Source organism: Microtus pennsylvanicus, chromosome 2 (genome assembly GCF_037038515.1).
Source record: "Microtus pennsylvanicus isolate mMicPen1 chromosome 2, mMicPen1.hap1, whole genome shotgun sequence".
NCBI lineage: Eukaryota > Metazoa > Chordata > Mammalia > Rodentia > Cricetidae > Microtus > Microtus pennsylvanicus.
In genome coordinates, this window is record NC_134580.1 from 100903400 (window position 1) to 100911816 (window position 8417).

The window sequence follows — 8417 nt, forward strand, 5'->3', positions numbered from 1 at the left end:
ATATTTACAAAGTTGGGCAATCATCTTCATCTACTTCTAGAACCTTCGCGTTTTCCTCAAAGGAACGCTGTGCCCATGAGCAATCACTGTCCCTAATCCCTCTGCTCCCAGCCCAAGGCAAACATTAATCAGCTTTTGTTTTCTGGGCTTGGACTAATCTGGACATTTCATAAAAATAGGACCATGTGTGGACTTTCGCTTATGATCTGTCTTCAAGGATTCAGCACCCCATCCGTTTGGTGAGGAATTCTATTATGCTGTATAGATATCCCACACGCTGTCGGTGCATCTGAAACTAATGGATATTGGCGATGTTTCTAATTTGGGCTATGGGGAGTGATGCTAACAGGAACAGTCACGAGCAAGCTTCTCTCCAGGCCACGTATTTTCACTTTTCTTTATTAGGTAGCCGAGATCATTAACTATTAGAGTATGGGGTAAACATACTTTTCTTAATTTTTATATGAATGTAATGGGAATATATGAAAAGGGCTAAATTGTGTCCTTTCATAGCAATAAGAACCCTCTGGCACTTGGGAGTTCTGAAAGGATCCACAGTAGACTATTTCTCTCAACCTTTGCTTCAGAGGGAAATCTCTGATGGCCGGTCCCAGGGATTACACATAACCGTTGGGAGTTACATTTTTATTTGCTTAAATTTTTGAAGTAGAATATGATCCCACTTAGGGAAATAAAATTGAACGGCCTGGAGGTGGTTAGCCAACCCCGAGGGCAAAGTTGAAAGCACTCTTGGGAGGACGATTGAACCATTCCCAGCACCAAGCTGACTGCACACAGCATGAACCTGGCGATGGAGGGTGCAGGTCTGCAGGTGGGTGAGGGGAGAGCAAGCACAGCGGTGGCAGCTGTGGGGGCCGGAAAGGGCACATCTATCTCTTGCCGTCTTTCAGACCCACATCTTTATGACAAAAGCATAATAGACTCTTCTTAGGGCCAAAGGTAAGCTAGGATGAGCTGTCTACGTTTATGCTCAGTTTCCACAAAGCATGGTCACTTGGGTAGAAAACTGGCTGCATCCAGAAGCCTCCAGCTACTGCTAGATGTGGGGGAGCTGGACCTGGGGGTAGAGTAGGGGGATAGACAGGGAATTTAGCAAGGCCTTTGCAAACTCTGCAAGGCTGCTCTGTGCTGCCCTCCATCTCGGAATGGAGCCCAGTGCTTTCGAGGACATATAAGGTAGAGCAGACATTTGTTTCTGGCAGGCTCTCACGTAGAAAAGTGGGAGGAAGTCAAAGCAATATTTTACCAGGTTTTATGGCTGGCTTTTCAGAGGAGCTGTCCTCATTTCTGGGACCCATCCTGAGACTGAGGACTTTGACTTTCTACAGTTTGCCTCTGGGGAAGAAGGAGGGGTAAGGGATAGGCAGGCAGGAGAAGGTCAGAGAAATGGCTTCAGAGGCCTTCATTTGGGCTATATTTCCACAACACTCTAGTTTGTTCCTGAAGTTGTGATCTTAGGATGCCAATGGTGGCATCTGTCTGTAATTCCACCACTAGGGAGGCAGAAGCAGAATCAAGAATTCGAGCCTTACCTGGGCTACATAGTGAATTCAAAAGTCAGCCTGAATTACATGACAGGTTCCTATTTCAAAAACAAAACAAAAACCCTAAAAACTAAATAATAAATTAAAAAAACAAGCTCAAAGTGTTTTTAACCTGCTTGCAAATACTGCTTTAATTTCAAATCTGCAGAGAAGTGGGGAGGCTAGAATTAGGAACTTGCATCTTTTCCAGCTGATACATTACCATATTTGCTGTTCATGTCTGCCATTTCAAAATGTTACCGAAGTTGTTAGGATCATAACGTGGGTTCTGGCAGTCGCTAACAAGCTAGGCTAAGACACCTATCCTCAACTGGTCAAATAAAGATCCATATGGGCACTTTGGGAAGATGCCAGGCGATCCTGTCCAAGTCCATTTTCAGGTTCTGACATGAGATTCGGATTTAGAGAAAGGACGAGTTTCATCACCAAGCAGTTGGGAAAGTGTGGTCCTCATTACTGGCTGTCATTGTCTTGGCTCCAGCCTCCCCTGCAAGGCACTGTGACAATGGAGAACCACGAGAAGTCTCTTCAAGGAAACAGGCTCCTCCAGTTGCCACCAGGCTCTAGCCTTCTTTTCAGCATGACATTCCAGGGAAATTCCAATAGCTTAGGATCCATTATCTCAATAGCCTGATTTTCCAGGGGATTGCCCATGGGGAGGAGCCCATGCGCCTTCTTTTAGAAAGGTCTTCTCAAGCAGAGAGGCATAAAACAGCTGATGTCTGCAGGGAAATTGAAGGAGTGTACTGCATGCAATTTTTCATATCAGAGTATGAAGTGGGAGATACTGAAAAGGCCTTCTATTATCCCTAAGTTACAAAAGTACCAGAAAAGGAGGTTAAACTAAGGAAAGAGATGACATCTGAATAGATACGTGACTGTTAGCGAGAGGAGGTGGCAAATGTGCACTGGTCAAGATCAAGGGTCAATGCCAGTGATCCCTGGGACAGATGATAAGAGCCATGGCCAGCCAAAGCAATGGCAGGAAAATGGGTGGGAGGGAAGATGCCTTTGAATGACCAAGAAAAAGTCAGTGCTTGGCCCCACGCCTAAAGGCTTCACCAGCTCCCAACAACACCTCATGCAGGGACCAAGACTTTAACACAGCCTCTGAGGGATGCTTGCCTAAAACATAGCAAAGGCACACACCTGAGAAAAAGGGGCTTCAAGGCTGCCCTGGGTCTCTTTAAACCCCAATGTATTGAGAGTACAGTGATAGAAATAAAGGCAATCAGAAGAAAGGGGAACTGAGCAAGTCAGGAAGAGCAGCTATGCGTTCTAAAACTTAGCAAGAGCAGCTCTGGAGGCAGAGCCTTAGAGGGACAGAGTGACCATGCCTGTCCTTGCTGGCGATGGACATTGTGGCCCACGTGCCTTGCATGGCTGCTTCTAAGGTCTTTCACACCAGCCTGTGACCTCACTCTGTGCTGGCCCTGGGGAAGGCACATCCTGGGTTTGTTCTCTGAAGACCTCATGCACTAGAGGAACCAGTGGTGGCAAGGACATCACCGCAGAGCCCAGCTCCAAGGAAGGACCTGCTCTATTGCCCTTACACATCGGGCTCACTCCCTGCTGAAAACAAATTCAGATGCCCATGATGGTCAGTTTCAGTTAAGGATGCTTTGCGTTCCAAGCAAAAGATGTCTTTCCTAGTCCTAAATTCCCCCAAGTACGATATCAAGGCTGACACTTAGGTGATGTTGGGTTTCCTCTCACTGAGAGACTTTTGGGAAATCACTAGGCTAATTCCCATGTTCATGCCCCAGGCACCTTTCCAAGCATACTTTAAACAGCATGTCACTTTTTCTCTCTCTCAGCCCAAAGGCAGACAAGGGGCTCCCTTGTCCACTTTTCCTGCCCTGAGAGATGGGTGCCCTGCCCTGTTCACTCAGACCTGTGACCCTCAGAGCTGGGACTGGACCTGTGAAGTCCAGTGTGACTGATGTGAGGGCCAACTCTGAGCTCCCCGCCCAGCATCAAACTTCCTGCCTCTCGACTTCTGAGTCACCACCTGCCTTGGAAATCAGCCTCAGACCGCAGGCCAGTTCTGGTCTTGGGGGCAGGATGTCTTCTACAACTTTTGTCCCGTGACAGGAGGAAACAGCGTCCCCTGCACCACGTAGTCTGTCTGGTAGCGTCCCCTGCATCACGTAGTCTCGTGGTCTCTTTCACAGGAAGAAAAGGTGGGGCCGTGGCAGCAGTGGCAAGGGTTCCCGTCCACTACTGTCCTGAGCATTGTTTCTAAGAGCCAGATTATTTTCCTTCCTGACCCAGCTCCCCTTGATTAGAGTGTCTAGAATATGGTACGTGTCCCTCAAATGTCTTCTGGTTATAGTCAGTAGTGAAGTTTCACACCACAACCAAGCGCTGCTATATGATCACTAGATCTTCAGACACCCACATATTTGTTGGCTATTTAGATGAATGAATATTAGACACAGGCCAGGTGCAAGTGATCAATTGCCGGCACAAACTAGGTCCTCACAGGGCGCTAGCCTTGTGGTGGGAGAAATAATTTCCCAGATGCACACAAAAGGTTAATTATAAGGCTATCAAAGGAAGAGGACAGGACCATGGACACAGACAGGAGGCTCTACTGCGTCCAGAGGAGGCTTCCACCCACCCACCTCGTTCACTCTGAACTGTGTTTCAGAGGGGGCTCCTTTTCCCACCGGCAACTCAGTGGAGGGAAGGAAGTGAGTATCAAAGCAAACTGGCTCAAGATCATACCACACAGCACCCAGTTCTCAAAATGGTTTTTTGTCAGGCTGTGAAAGCACTGACAGAGCCCGGGACACAAAAGGATGTGGGACCAGCTTCCCTGGAGCGCAGCCGGCCACCTGTGTCCAGAGCTTCTGCCATGGTACCCTGAGGGCCCGCTAACAAAGGCAGCGGTGTTGGGAGCAAAGTACTTCGTAAAAAGAAGGAAAATCACGCGGCACTAAAGTATGAAAATTAAAATATGAATATGAAAATACGGCTGTCTGAAGTACACCACTGAAAATGACAAAGATGTGCAGCCCCCTACAAGTCAGGGGGCACTGGGATAGCAAAGGGCAGGGCAGAAAATGCATCGGGCATAGCTGCGTGTTTAGTAACATGGTAATGAAAACTGGAAGTTTAGAGATACAAGAGGTAGAGATTGCAATGTGTAAATATACTTTTCATAATTTTTGGAGTAATTGCAAATGCACAAAAGTTATAGAAAGAGTTTAAAGAACTTCCATGTTCCTTACTATATTTCCACTATAAACACTGAACCTCATTTTCTTATAATTTTCTTTCAAAACTATCTGTTTATCTATCTATCTATCTATCTATCTATCTATCTATCTATCTATCTATCTATCTATCTATCTATCTTCCTGTCTACCTATGTGCCCACCTACTCTGTATAAGTGTGGCACATGTAAGTATGCATGCATGCATGCAGGCATGTATTCCCAGGGGAGCACACCTGTGTGAGTCTGGATGGAGCTCAGAGGTTAGCATTGGGTGTCTTCATTGCTCTCCACCTCACTCTTGAGAGAGGATCTCTCTCTGAATCTGAAGCTCACTGGTAAAGCTAGACTGACTGGCCAGCGAGCTCCCGGGCTGTACCGGTCTCCACGTGCTGGTGTTACAGATGTGCACTGCCAGGCACACCCTATGCGTGTATCAGCGGTGTAAATGCCGACTCTCATGCTTGCACGGCAGGCACTTTGCTGTCTGTCTGTCCTATCTTGTCTTTTTTCTTTTTCATTCAAGACAACCCAATGAAAAACAGGACCCAGGGTGTTGCTTCGCCCTTAAGTATTTTAGGCTGTATTCTTTGCAAGACAGGACCAGTTTTAAATTAACGAGACACATTTGGGTACAACGTAAGGGTGAAATAATGTGATTTTTCCACAAAAGACCTGGAAAATCAGCTTCTGAAGAAAATGACCTCTCCCTTAGTCACCAGCTGCAGAAGACATGATGTCTGAGGAATAGGAGAGGGAGGGACTCGGGCCCTTCAGGAAGGATTTCTGAGGAAAAAGGCAAGGTTCTGGGACAGCTTAGCCAGTGGGGAGGGTGATTGCCTGTGACACAGTGCCTTTGCCTTCCTCGGCCAGCACCTGTCTGGTAGCAAGCCTCCTATCCCAGCGGCGGGCTAGCACCGTCGTTCCCAGCGGCAGGGCCTCTCTAGAGGACCAGGTTGTTGGTACAGGCTGTGGCCCGCCACAATAGGAGATAACAGTCCCACTTTTAATGTTACTTCAGCGTTCACAGGCATCAACCTCTGAGCAGCACAATCCCTCTGTGAGGAGCAGGAGGCTCAGGGCATCTGCATGCTGCCGGTAAACATATTGTATTTCCCTGCACACACGGACCCCGCACTGCCAGCCTCAATGCCATTGGGACCCCAGGCTCCTCAGAGGACTCTGGGCGATGGTCACACCATCCTGTGGGGGAAGGAGCGGAAGTCATTGTCTGCTTTCCATATCTACTCCTGAGTCACTGCCTGGGGTGGAAGGTGAAGCTCAGGCCAGGCAGCTGGGCTGGCTTCCTAGGCCCTGGAGACTGCTGGGAGCAGCTTTCTGATGGTGAAGCCAGGAACCCTCCCTGGCTTTGCCACCTCTACCGATACACCCACCTCCTGGGATCTACCGGGGTGAAGTGTTCTTCTTGTTGTTGTTTTGCTTTCTTCCCCCAGTCCCTTCCATTGTAAGTCAGGTCTGCAACCCACGGACTGCCCACTCGGGTCTGCTGTCTCTGTGGCTGGCAGCCTTGGCCCTGTTTACGTGGAGCTGGGCGGTGCTCTGCAGGCCTCACACAGGGAGTTTCCTCCCCAAGGCCTCTTTAGCAAGTGTGGGCCACGGCACAGTCATAGCTGCTGAGACACAGAAAGAACACGAGGAAGCCCTGCCCACGGTGCCAGGGCCTCTCTGGAGCAGGCCTGGTACCTCTGCCTCTCTACGCTTAGGTCACAAGGAACCCAGGGAGTTTCTGAGCTGCAGGTGGCTCTCATACACACTCTCAGTCTGGAGCAGTGTTCTCAGCTGGCCCGCACCTGAGGATCCCTGGTCCCAGGTTACCCCGTGGACTCAACATGTTAGAAGAGTGGTTCTCAGCCTTCCTAACGCTGCGGTCCTTTAGCAAACTCCCTCATGCTCTGGTGATCTCCAGTCATAAAATTATTTTGTTGCCACTCGCAACTAATTTTGCTACTGTTATGAATCATAATGTAAATATCTGATATTCAGGATATCTGATATACGACTCCTGTGAAAGGGTCGTTTGACCCCCGAAGGGGTTGTGACCCACAGGTTGAGAAACACAGCCTTAGCACCTCTGGCCTGGGATCTTTTGGGCACTGGTACCTTCACGAGCACTTCAAGTATCTGTGGGTAATGGACAAGCAAACCTGAAGGCCTCCAGTGTACTAAGCTGAATCTAGACACTGTATCTTCTGTAGTTTTGTACGTGTTTCTCCGTGTATGGACTCCCTCTTGTTCTTCATGGTACATCTCAGGTACCGACTCTTCAGGAAAGTTCCTTGAAGCCCGGCTCCCCTGGCAGAGTCTCTGGCTGCATACCTGTCATTGGTTCTCTTAAGTGCTGTGCTTGGGCAGGAGAAGTCTGGAGGCTTCCTGAACTCACTTCTTGTCTCAATGATTCACGAACAGCTTTACCAAGGTCAAGAGCCTCTCTTCCCTCATCTGTGACACAGATAGTAAAATGCCCACTTGAAGCAGTTATTCTACAGTTGAGGGCACCGATCCGCCTGTAGCAGGGTGGCCAGCAAGTGCCAGGCTTTTCCCTTTAACTCGTGTTCTTGCTGCCACATCTCAGCTTTGAAAACATAAACCTCCCAAGGACAGAGCCGTATCTGCCTCTGTCCAGCCTTTGCTCTGCAAACAGGAGCGCTCAACAAGCATTTGATGAAAAGTGAACCAGAAGGGTTTCCCTGTAATAAATGAAGCCTTGCTCCCTAACTTAGCCCCGAAAGAAACTAGATCCACCTATTAACTTATTTATAAAAAAATAAGTTATAAAAAAGAAAGCATTTTCTTTCCTTTTACTGGGTTATCTACGATGTGCTGGACTCTACAAATTGAGAGTTAAAGGAACCGTTACTGTCACTGAAGTTAGGGTACATGCTCATAGCTGTGTTAGATTCTTTATTGGGCTGTACTGGTTTAAGGAGGAGGAAGAGGAGGAAGAAGAGATAGAAGAGGAAGGAGAGGAAGGGCGTTGGTGGAAGGATGTGAAGAAAGGAGCCACAGGGAAGGGCTTTGGAGGCTAAAGGAACCACGGTAGCGCTGGGGCTGGGTGGGAAGATGCTGGCTGGAATGAGGAAGGCTTCAGGACTTACTAAGGGACTTCACACTAGCTGACAGGGGAGCAGCCACACCTGCTGCAGTTTCCTCCTTCCAGCCAGTCTCTGCGTCTCTCCTTCTCTAGGCGGACAGAAATTCAGATGCCCTGGGAAGTCTCTGCTGTGCTGCTGCCTGGGAGAGGCCAGTGAGGGGGAGTTGAGCCTGTTCCCACCTCTCTCCAGAAAGCTGAGGAACAACAGCGGCTATAGTCCTTGTTTCATTTGTTGGAACTGTGACCTCAGAGCTCCAATTTGCTGGAGAAATGAGGGGTGGGGTGGCCTCTGGGAAGCAGCCAGCACTGCCCAAAGGACAGATGCACCTCTTCTCTTTCCCTTTCCTGCTGTGAATTTTGGAAACTCAATCTCTCTCATAGTTTCACCTGTAAACTAGAGGGCGTGGACCAGGTGATCTGACTCTTAATTCCACGGAAGAAGGAAGTTCAAAAAGCCGTGTGGGATTCTTAGATAAGCTGTCCAGCGTGGGGAGTCAAGGGTGGGGACTCTCAGGCAGG